The sequence below is a fragment of the Caretta caretta genome, chromosome 28 (genome assembly GCF_965140235.1).
Source record: "Caretta caretta isolate rCarCar2 chromosome 28, rCarCar1.hap1, whole genome shotgun sequence".
Classification (NCBI taxonomy): Eukaryota; Metazoa; Chordata; order Testudines; family Cheloniidae; genus Caretta; species Caretta caretta.
The window spans coordinates 3,308,362-3,320,885 of record NC_134233.1 but is presented as its reverse complement, the minus strand read 5'-3'; positions in this window follow the sequence as shown (position 1 = coordinate 3,320,885).

Below are 12,524 nucleotides of genomic sequence, written 5' to 3'. Positions count from 1 at the left end.
AACTGTGACCAGAGGAGAACGGAACGAGAGACAGAGGCAAAAAAGCCAGAAAACCAAACATGGCCTGGATGCCTACACCGCAGTGTAACCCTGGGGCGGTGGGACCATGGTTTATGGACTTGGTGGGCCCTAGCCCATGCCGGAGCATCTGCACTGCGTTGTAAACCTGGTTGACAATTCCTGGCCCCAGGTCTCAGCCATGCCAGCGCATCCATAGACCCACAGGGCTAAAAGGGACCGCAAGGGTCATCGAGTCAAACCCCCGCCGAGCTGCAGCATTTATTGTGTCTACACCAGCTATGACAGATGGCTACCCAGCCTCCAGCCCACATTGCACTACACAAACCTTCTGACTCGGGCCTGCGGCTTGAGCTGCGTCCACACTGCCCAATGACAGGGCTTGGATCTGACTCACAGCAGGACTCGGGCTCTGACCTACCCCACCAGCGAAGTCCTAGGATCTGGGTCCTGACTCAAGTCAGATTGGTCTGTGTGTGGATGACAGGGGGGCTTGGGTTCAAACCTGAGTTACACCCCGGGCTTCATGTGCCATGTAGACATACCCAGTGTGTCCCTGGGAAAAGCTAGAAAGAGAGGGATCTTTGGGGACTGTTCACTAAGGAAGCCTGGGTTCTTCCTACATTTGGAGAAGCAGCCTTTATCCATTCCTGGTAAATAAATCAGACTGCATCAAAAGGAATACCAGACTCCATCGATTTCTGCATCGACCTGGAACGTACCGATGGCTCTGAAATTTGACTAGCCAACTGGATCAAAAACATGCAACACTGTGAACCTAGAAGTAGTGGTGCAGCATCAACGTCTTCATGGGCCCAGAGCGGGACAACCCACCTCGCCCTGAGGTGGCTTGGGCTCAATGCAAGGGACTTCCTGTGTGACCCGGGGGAAATCACTCAGACGGGTGCTGGGTAGGTCTGTTCCCCAGATGGGTCACCCCATGCAATTGGGCTGGTAGGTTTTTAAGGCCAGGAGGAACAGAGTGAGCCATACGCTGCCGTCCACTCCCAGCTTCTGGCACTCTGAGGCTAGGGACACCCAGCTCCTAGTCTGACCTGCCTAGCACAGTGATCCCTGAATGGAGGCCAACAACCTCTGGAGGGGCTAGAACCAGATGCACGATCCTGGGTAAAGGTCTTAAAGGTCCATAACTGAATTACCCACCCAGCTAAAACTGGGCACTTTACTTCCAGTTTAGAGTCAATGGGGCCAGACCCCAGCTAGTGTCAATGGGTGTCTCTCCATTGGAGTCAATGGGGCCAGATCCCAGTTGGTGTCAATGGGTGTCTCTCCAATGGAGTCAATGAGGCCAGACCCTGGCTGGTGTCAATGGGCGTCTCTCATTGGAGTCAATGGGTCCAGATCCCAGTTGGTGTCAATGGGTGTCTCTCCAATGGAGTCAATGAGGCCAGATCCTGGCTGGTGTCAGTGGGCGTCTCTCCAATGGAGTCAATGAGGCCAGACCCCGGCTGGTGTCAATGGGCGTCTCTCATTGGAGTCAATGGGGCCAGATCCCAGCTGCTGTAAATGGGCGTCTCTCATTGGAGTCCACGGGGACAGATCCCAGCCGGTGTCAATGGGCGTCTCTCCATTGGAGTCAATGGGGCCAGACCCCAGCTGCTGTCAATGGAGTGACACTGATTTTCCTGCCCTCTGGACCAGTGCAGAGATCCACCCGCCAAATCAGCTGAACTTCCCAGGGTGCCAAAGAGGGGAGGGAATCTGCACAGCAGCATATTTTAGGACTATTCAAACCCAGCTCCCCCAGTCTCTCCCCTACCTGCCTGCTGTTGACAGCGGCATGCTGGGCCAAGCTCCAGTAGTTGATCATGGCGAGGAACTTGATAAGCTCAGCTCTGGTCTGCAGTGTGGAGGGGACACCTGATGAGCGGAGAACATGAGACAAGCAGTGAGCTAACACCTAGCATCATCTCTGCCCTGGGGAACAACACACGTCTACACACACACCCACCCACAAACAGCTGCCTCAATCCCCCCTTCCCATGCACCGCTAAAAGCTGGGGACTGAATGGCTAAGCAGCAGGTCTGCAGAAAAGGACCTGGGGATTACAGTGGAGGAGAAGTTGGATATGAGTCAGCAGTGTGCCTTTGTGGCTAAGAAGGTCAATGGCATATTGGGCTGTATTAGTAGGAGCATTGCCAGCAGATGGAGGGAAGTGATTATTCCCTGTACACATCACTGGTGAGGCCACATCTGGAGTACTGCGTCCAGTTTTGGACCCCCCACTACAGAAGGGATGTGGACAAATTGGAGAGAGTCCAGTGGAGGGCAACGAAAATGTTTAGGAGGCTGGAGCACAGGACTTATGAGGAGAGGCTGAGGGAACTGGGATTATTTAGTCTGCAGAAGAGAAGAATGAGGGGGGATTTGATAGCAGCCTTCAACTGCCTGAAGGGGGGTTCCAAAGAGGATGGAGCTCGGCTGGTCTCAGTGGTGGCAGATGACAGAACAAGGAGTACTGGTCTCAAGTTGCAGTGGGGGAGGTCTAGGTTGGATATTAGGAAACACTATTTCACGAGGAGGGTGGTGAAGCACTGGAATGCGTTACCTAGGGAGGTGGTGGAATCTCCTTCCTTAGACGTTTTTAAGGTCCAGCTTGACAGAGCCCTGGCTGGGATGATTTAGTGTGGGTTGGTCCTGCTTTGAGCAGGGGGTTGGACTAGATGACCTCATAAGGTCTCTTCCAACCCTAATCTATGATTCTACGATTCCCCGCAACGAGGAATGGGGAAAATAATGGAGTTTTTGGTTCACAGGCCATACAAGGGGGAAAAAATAATTCCAGGTCCATCCAAAACTGAAATTTTTCATGAACTGAAAGATCATAATGAAAATCAAAATGTTTCCTTTGGAGATGAAATGGAACATTTCCTAGATGCTAAAGCCACTGTGACAATCTACTCTGACCTGTGTAACTTCCCGGAGTTAATTCCTGGTTCAGCTAGAGCAGAGCCTTCAGAAAAACATCCACTCTTGAGCTAAAAATTAGCAGTGGTGGAGAACCCACTGCAGCCCTTGAGAAGTTATTCCAATGGTTGATTCCCTTCCCTGGTAAAAATTTACACCTTCATTCCAGTGGGAATTTGTTTGGCTTCAACTTCCAGCCACTGGATCTTCCTCTGCTAGATCGAAAAGCCTGTCATCAAATTTTTGTTCCCCACGTGGGTCCTTATACACTGGTTTGGCCTCCACCCGGAGCAGCGAGACCACAAGGAGAGGCCTGCACGGTTCCTTCCCTGGGCAGTGCGGCCACACCTTTAGGCCGCACACAGCCCTAAGTGGGCTCTAACCAGACCCCACTGGCTACACTGCAGAGAGTGAGCAAGGGGGTGGAGGACGGTACCGGACGACTTCCTGCCCATAAACCCTTCGGTGAAGATCTCGGCCACCCAGGCCTGCCGCTCGGAGTCCTTCTCGACAGTGGCGTCGATCTGGTAGTGCAGCCCAGTGATGCCAGAGACAAAGCTGTAGGGGTCAAAGGAGAAACCAGTGAGCCAGGTCGCATGCAATGGGGTTACTCCGGGGTCACGCCGGGGTGAGCGAGAGGGGAACCAGCCCTAGTAACTCCAGTGGAGTTACTCCTCATTTACACAAGGGGGCAGTGAGAAAGGAATCAAACCCCAATGAAATAATAAATGACAGAGAATGAAGTGCTATGGGACAGTCACTAGATGGTGCCACAGGACTAGGAATACATATTGTACATTTCCTAACAGAGTTTCAGTTGTGAGCTGTTTGCCTCACACAGGGATTCCACACCGAGATTTTTGTCTCGGTGGCAGGATGCTGCTAACAGCACTGAGGTGATTTCAGTGATTCCTGGAAGTTAACCCCACTCCGGTCACCTATACTGACCTCCCTGCCCAACACAGACATCAAAATGTCACCCGGCAAGTCCTCGGTGAGGGGTAACAGGGTATCTCGCAGTTCTGGGAGTCCTGATCAAGATGTCAGACCTGCACTGCTACCAATAGAACAATGCTGATTTACCAGCTGGGGTCTGGCCCCATTGACTCCAAGGGAGAGACGCCCATTGACACCAGCCGGGATCTGGCCCCATTGACTCCAAGGGAGAGACGCCCATTGACACCAGCCAGGATCTGGCCCCATTGACTCCAATGGAGAGACGCCCATTGACACCAGCCGGGATCTGGCCCCATTGACTCCAAGGGAGAGACGCCCATTGACACCAGCCGGGATCTGGCCCCATTGACTCCAAGGGAGAGACGCCCATTGACACCAGCCGGGATCTGGCCCCATTAACTCCAATGGAGAGACGCCCATTGACACCAGCCGGGATCTGGCCCCATTAACTGCAATGGAGAGACGCCCATTGACACCGGCTGGGATCTGGCCCCATTGACTCCAATGGAGAGATGCCCATTGACACCAGCCGGGAGCTGGCCCCATTAACTCCAATGGAGAGACGCCCATTGACACCAGCCAGGAGCTGGCCCCATTGACTCCAATGGAGAGACACCCATTGACACCAGCCAGGGTCTGGCCCCATTGACTCTAATGGAGAGACGCCCATTGACACCAGCCGGGATCTGGCCCCATTAACTCCAATGGAGAGACGCCCATTGACACCAGCTGGGATCTGGCCCCATTGACTCCAGTGGAGAGACGCCCATTGACACCAGCTGGGATCTGGCCCCATTGACTCCAGTGGAGAGACGCCCATTGACACCAGCTGGGATCTGGCCCCATTGACTCCAATGGAGAGAAGCCCATTGACACCAGCCAGGGTCTGGCCCCATTGACTCTAATGGAGAGACGCCCATTGACACCAGCCGGGATCTGGCCCCATTGACTCCAATGGAGAGACGCCCATTGACACCAGCCGGGATCTGGCCCCATTGACTCCAATGGAGAGACGCCCATTGACACCAGCCGGGAGCTGGCCCCATTGACTCCAATGGAGAGATGCCCATTGACACCAGCTGGGGATCTGGTGGGCATAAGAAGACCCATGGGATCAGGCCCCACATTAAAAACAGCAACCAGCTCTGAAAGGCTTGTGTCCCCTGATGGCCTAGTAGTTTGTGTCAATGGGTGTCTCTCCATTGTAGTCAATGGTGCCAGATCCCGGCCGGTGTCAATGGGCTTCTCTCCATTGCAGTCAACGGGGCCAGATCCGGCCGGTGTCAATGGGCTTCTCTCCATTGCAGTCAACGGGGCCAGATCCCGGCTGGTGACAATGGGCGTCTCTCCACTGGAGTCAATGGGGCCAGATCCCCATCTTTTGTTAATCGGCTGTAGCTCCATTGGCTCAGTGCCGGCTGACAGCAGAGGGGTTAATAAATTATGCCTGAGCAAGAGCAGCTGACATGCCAGAGGCTGTGCATGACCAGCCCAGGAGTGGGGGTGGTTCTCACAGCAGAGCAGGGTCAGGCCAGCTCCCAGAGTCAAGGACTGGAGAGGCCCAGCAGATCACCGGTCCAGATAACACCAGAGGGGAACGTCACATCCACCCAGGAGGGCCCCACTCCTGAATGAGTACTTGGAGCTGGAAAGGGGAAACCAGAGCCCTCCAATTTGACGTCCGCTCCATCTGTCCATCCATCCCTCCTGTCGAGTCCCGCAGTCCATCGATCCATGGGTGTGGCCTCTGTGGGTGCTCTGGGGCTCAAGCACCCACAGAAAAAAATAGGGGATGCACAGCACCCACCGGCCACAGCGGGGCAGCAGATCAGCTGTTGGCGGCTGGCAGACGGCACTTGGGGGAGAGTGGAGAGCAGCGAGTGGTGGGTGGGCGGGGAACCTCGGGGGAGGGTGTGGAGAAGGGCAGAGCAAGAACGGGGCCTCACGGTGGGAACAGAGTCAGGGCAGGGCTGCTTGATAGAGTCAGGGGGGCGGGGCTCAGGGCCGAACAGGCAAGGAGCACTCACCGGGAAAAATAAAAGTCAGTGACAGTGCATCCATCTGTCCCTCCCCTCCATCCCTCCCACCCATTTCTCCATCCCTCCCATCCATCCTTCCCATCCCTCTGGTCTCCTCAGCCCACTCACCCTCCCATTCATCCTTCCCGTCCCTCTGCTCTCCTCGGCCCATTCGTCCTCCCGTCCGTCCTTCCCGTCCCTCTGCTCTCCTCGGCCCATTCATCCTCCCGTCCGTCCTCCCGTCCCTCTGCTCTCCTCGGACCATTCGCCCTCCCGTCCATCCTCCCGTCCCTCTGCTCTCCTCGGCCCATTCGTCCTCCCGTCCGTCCTCCCGTCCCTCTGCTGTCCTCGGCCCATTTGTCCTCCCGTCCATCCTTCCCGTCCCTCTGCTGTCCTCAGCCCATTCGTCCTCCTGTCCGTCCTCCCGTCCCTCTGATCTCCTCGGCCCATTCGTCCTCCCGTCTGTCCTCCCGTCCCTCTGCTCTCCTCGGCCCATTCACCCTCCCGTCCCATTGGTCTCCTCGGCCCATCCATCCAGCTCTCCGTCTGTCTGGCCTTCCTGCACAGTTGTAAAACAGTTTTTTTAAAAAGGGTGAAAAGTGGATTTTCTCCTTTCCCAGCCCCTGTTTAGGAGGCTTTCTGTCTTTTTCTTCTTCTTTTTTTAATGTTACAGTGGTGAAAAATGCAGAAGGGAAAAGAGAAAACAATGAATTAAAAGGAAAGGAAAAGGGGGAGTAACCCCCCCCGTCCAACTTTTTTCACTTTCTGAACTAACCCATTCTTTTGATGCTTCCTGTTTGGATCCAGTAACAGAAACACACTGTCGAAATTACCCTGCATGGGAGGATCCATGTTGGAGGGTTTCTGATGGGAAAATATTTCACCCCCCAAATTTTGAGGTTCCCTAGTGGACAGGCTGTTACGGAACTGCTCACTAGGAGGGACCCACTGATCTGGATCAGGGAGGCAATTCCTCTGTTCTGGATTAGCCTGGCAGGGCCAAAGGGCTCCCTGGGCTGTTGTGAACACCAGGCAGAGGCCGGGCACCCTCATTACCTGGATGGCCAAGGGCATGACCTGCCCGCCAGGTGTCAGTGCAACAGGCAGAGCGGCACGGCCAGGTACTGCTGTTCCCCTTTCAGCTGGGTGGTGGGGATCCCCTCCAGGATCTTGTAATCCGTCAGGAAGATGTTCCCTTTCTGCAAGATGGAGAGAGGGGTTCATCTCTCACACGAAGCAGGCTGCTGGGTTTTCTTCCGGGGACCCACAGAACTCAGCCCTGCAAACGGCTTTCGGGAGGCTGGTAGGATCGTCTTATCTTGAGCTCGTCCCGTAGGGTGGTGCCCTCCCCCAGGGAGCCGGCCACCAGCTCCTCCATCACGGGGAAGTTCTCTGGGAGCGATGTGCATTTCCGCATCACCACCAGGATGACCCCGTTCAGGAACTGGTACCCGAAGAAAGCATGTTCCTGCCAGAGCTCAAAGACGTACTTTGGGGACACAGATATACACATGTGAGTCAATGGATCCAGACCCCCAGCTGGTGTCAATGGGCATGTCTCCACTGGAGTCGATGGGGCCAGTTCCCAAGCTGGTGTCAATGAGAGTCTCTCCATTGGACTCAATGGGGTCAGACACCAACCTGGTGTCAATAGGCATCAACAGTCAACATGGATTCACCAAGGGCAAGTCATGCCTGACCAACCTTCTGTGATGAGATAACTGGCTCTGTGGATATGGGGAAAGTGGTGGATGTGATAGATCTTGACTTTAGCAAAGCCTTTGATACGGTCTCCCACAGTATTCTTGCCAGCAAGTTAAAGAAGTGTGGATTGGATGAATGAACTATAGAGCGAATAGAAAACTGGCTAGATCATAGGGCTCAATGGGTGGTGACCAATGGCTCGATGTCTAGGTGGCAAGCGGAGTGCCCCAGGGCTTGGTCCTGGGGCCGGTTTTGTTCAATATCTTTATTAATGATCTGGATGATGGAATGAATTGCACCCTCAGCAAGTTTGCAGATGACACTAAGCTCGGGGGAGAGGTAGATACACTGGAGGGTAGGGATAGGGTCCAGAGAGACCTAGACAAATTAGAGGATTGGGCCAAAAGAAATCTGATGAGGTTCAACAAGGAAAGTGCAGAGTCCTGCACTTAGGATGGAAGAATCCCATGCACCGCTACAGGCTGGGGACCGACTGGCTAAGCAGCAGGTCTGCAGAAAAGGACCTAGGGGTGACAGTGGACGAGAAGCTGGATATGAGTCAGCAGCGTGCCCTTGTTGCCAAGAAGGCCAACGGCATATTGGGCTGTATTAGTAGAAGCAGATCAAGGGAAGTGATTATTCCCTGTACACATCACTGGTGAGGCCACATCTGGAGTATTGCATCCAGTTTTGGGCCCCCCACTACAGAAGGGATGTGGACACATTGGAGAGAGTCTAGCGGAGGGCAACGAAAATTATTAGGGGTCTGGGGCACTTGATTTATGAGGAGAGGCTGAGGGAACTGGGGTTATTTAGTCTGCAGAAGAGAAGAGTGAGGGGGGATTTGATACCAGACTTCAACTGCCTGAAGGGGGGTTCTAAAGAGGACGGAGCTTGGCTGGTCTCAGTGGTCAGATGACAGAAAAAGGAGCAAAGGTCTCAAGTTGCAGCGGGGGAGGTCTAGGTTAGACATTAGGAAACACTATTTCACAAGGAGGGTGGTGAAGCACTGGAATGGGTGCTCTAGGGAGATGGAATCTCCTTCCTTAGAGGTTTTTAAGGCCTGGCTTGACAAAGCCCTGGCTGGGATGATTTACTTGGGGTTGGTCCTGCTTTGAGCAGGGGATTGGACTAGATGACCTCCTAAAGTTTCTTCCAACCCTAATTGTCTATGATTCTATGATTCTATGATTGGAGTCAATGGGGCCAGACCCCAGCTGGTGTCAATGGGCATCTCTCCATTGGAGACAATAGATGTGGGAGCATGAGCCTCATCTAGCTATGAGAGATATGGTGGGATCCCCAACTAGCTGCTGGGTCGGGGGCACATCTTGATGCAAGCCAGAGCTGCCCTCCAGTCTCCCATGAGGATGGAACCGGAGAGGCTGCAGAGGGCTCACAAAGCCCATTTTTCCTTCACCCTCCAGCCCCAGTGCTGAGGTCAGCCCAGGTGGAACAATGAGTCTCAGCCCTTAGGCCTGCCCAGCGGGCATGGTGGAGCCAGCAGGGCCATCTCACCCCATGTGTGTGGGCACAGGGTCAGAGTGTGTTGGGGGCCTGGGGCAGGACATGCCCCTGCACCCTGGGGGGTCACGGACCTGAAGTGGGGTTCTTGTTACACCAGAATATCTTCTGGATGTCTTTCAGCTTCTCCCAGGAGCTTGTGCATAAGAAGAAACCCTTCAGCTTCAGCTCCAGCTCCCTGGGGACAAGAGGGACACTTGGAGGAGAGACCAATAGACCCCGGCAGTCAAGACGAAGGGGGCGCGGCCAGATACCCAACTGAAGGAAGGGTATTGCCAGGGCCCCATGACCACAGCACAGTGTGTGCCAACCATGGCCCCAATCCATCCCCTATGGGCACTGGGGGGCAGGGAATAGCCACAGTGCAGAGCTATCTGAGCATGTCCTCAATCTGCTAGATAGATAGATGGGGTATGGGGATAGATAGATTAGATTAGATTAGATTAGATTAGATTAGATTAGATTAGATTAGATTAGATTAGATTAGATAGAGTGGTTTTCTGTTGCTTGGTCACTTGGGAGCCATGATTTCTACTCCTACCACTGTGCAGCTGGTGACCTGAGGTGAGTCTCTTCCCTCCTCTCTGACTTAGTTTCCCTTCCGACTCTCTGTTTAGACCAGGACTTTGGGGCATGCGCTGTCTCTCACTGTGGGTCACCAGTGCCTGGCATAACATAGAGACCGAGAGGAATGGATGAGGAAGTGTGACGTTATCTGATTAAAATATGACCATATAGATCATTGTTGCAACCACTGTTATATATTTGCAGCAAATCTTGTCCAAAGGTTGTCGAGTGAGGTGTCTATGAAACGGTTACAATTTGATGGTTGTGATTATGCTGTCTAGATGAATGTATCATTTCTGTATGTGAAGTTACAAGTATTGGCTCTATACCTGGATTTCAAATGTTGGCTCCTGGGGTACTGCCCACAAGGTAGCTACCCAGCACATCTTGGAGGGACTGTTCAAATTAAGCGGCTCATCAAGAAACACTTGGTTGACAATGGACCATGGGAGACGCCCATCTATACTGAGTGGACTGTCCTGTAAACATACTGACTGGAGTGTAGGTAACGGTTTCCTGCAATGACTGAGGGAAATTGGACATGAACATGTGACTTGCCCATGTGACTCCAAACTCCATCTCGTTTCTGTAATTTTCCACAGTAAGAACAATGGGATGCCCTCCACATGGCAAAAGCTATAAAAGGCCCTGGAAACACCTCCATTCGGTCTTCAATCCTGCTTCTTACCTCTGGAGGAACTTTGCTACAAACGGAAGCTCTGAACAAAGGACTGAATGACCCATCCCAGCTGGGGATGTTCTCCAGAGACGTGACTTAAGCCAGAAGTTTATTCCATCACTGGTATAAGCCTGAACCAAGAACTTTGCCATTATTGTATGGAATTGATTCCATTTAACCAATTTTAACTCTCACCTTTCTTTCTTTCTTTTTATAAATAAACCTTTAGATTTTAGATACTACAGGATTCGCATCAGCGTGATTTTTGGGTAAGATCTAAGTTATATACTGACCTCGGTGTGTGGCTGGTCCTTTGGGATCAGAAAAACCTATTATTTGATGAGACAGGTTGTAAAGGACCACTCATCTCTGAACCCAGTGTTTTTGGTGGTGATATAAGAACTGGAATGCCTGAGGAAACTGCCTTTATGTTTTCTTGTTAGCCAGCGTGGGGAAACAGTTTACTTTTGACAGGTTTCAGAGTAACAGCCGTGTTAGTCTGTATTCGCAAAAAGAACAGGAGGACTTGTGGCACCTTAGAGACTAACCAATTTATTTGAGCATGAGCTTTCGTGAGCTACAGCTCACTTCATCGGATGCATACTGTGGAAAGTGGAAATGGCCCAACTTGATTATCATACACATTGTAAGGAGGGTGATCACTTTAGATAAGCTATTACCAGCAGGAGAATGGGGTGGGGGGAGAGAAAACCTTTTGTAGTGGTAAACACCCATTTTTTCATGCTTTGTGTGTATAAAAAGATCTTCTATACTTTCCACGGTATGCATCCGATGAAGTGAGCTGTAGCTCACGAAAGCTTATGCTCAAATAAATTTGTTAGTCTCTAAGGTGCCACAAGTACTCCTTTTCAGTTTACTTTTGTGGCTGGTTTGGTCTGTCTTATAAAGGAATAGACACCAGTATTGGGTTGTGTTTGCCCTATTTCTCAGCAATTTGTCCTGAATTTGGCATGATCATTTTTGTGACCCACTAAGGCACGGTTACAGGATGTCAGCTACAGAGGCGGCCGTGAGCCCTGGCCTGGGGGAAGGATCTGAGTTAGAAGATGGCCCCTTTGGAGTGACCCTCAGATCAGCCCATCCCCACTGGGGTATCTGGGGTGGGGGTTGATCCCCTTTGAGCCCTCCCCAAATCCCCACTGCCCCAGTGCCCCAGACTGCTCTGCTCGGGGCTGGCCCCAGGGTGAGCATCCCCACCCCACACTCACGTTTTGATGGTGCGCAGCATGAAGATGGTGGTCTTGGTCACACTATACTTATTGTTGGAGTCCAGCTCTTCCACACTCGCCACGTCCAGGCACCTCGGCCACCCGAGGGCGTATTCCTTCCAGCTGCTGGGAGACACACGTAGGCTCACCATCCCACGCCTGAGAGAGGGCAGGCACGGGCCCCACCAGAGACCTACTCTGCCTCACGCAAGGCTTGGCTGGAGGCTTCCCAAGGGCAAAGAAATCCCTCTCCTGCTCAGCTTCCAAGCAAAAATAAGACCATCTGCAGCTTTGTAGTTACAGAGGAACCATGCAAAATGGGCAGCCAGCATGACCACCTCCAACCGAAAGCCTAAGGTGTACCATATTAATTCTCTAAAGCCCTTTTATTCCAGAGAATTAAAGGTTTGTCAGTTTACAGCCCAGGGAGGAGATGATGCTGAGTGGCTTGAAGGTGTCTACTATGAAGGGAAAAGTGCTGGTGGTGTGGAAGAGGTGAACCTCTCCATGACCCTTGGGCATATGCAGCGACAGCAGATCCAGGAGCTGTGCACTAGCTACGTGCCGACGTTCTCAGCCACCCCAGGACTGACTGAACGGGCATACCACTCCATTGACACAGGTAATGCTCACCCAATTAGGGTCCAACCTTACCGGGTGTCTCCTCAAGCTAAAACTGCTATAGAACGGGAGATCCAGGATATGTTACAGATGGGGGTAATCCGCCCCTCTGAAAGTGCATGGGCATCTCCAGGGGTTCTAGTTCCCAAACCAGATGGGGAGATATGTTTTTGGGTGGACTACCGTAAGCTAAATGCTGTAACTCGCCCAGACAACTATCCAATGCCACGCACAGATGAACTATTAGAGAAACTGGGACGGGCCCAGTTCATCTCTAC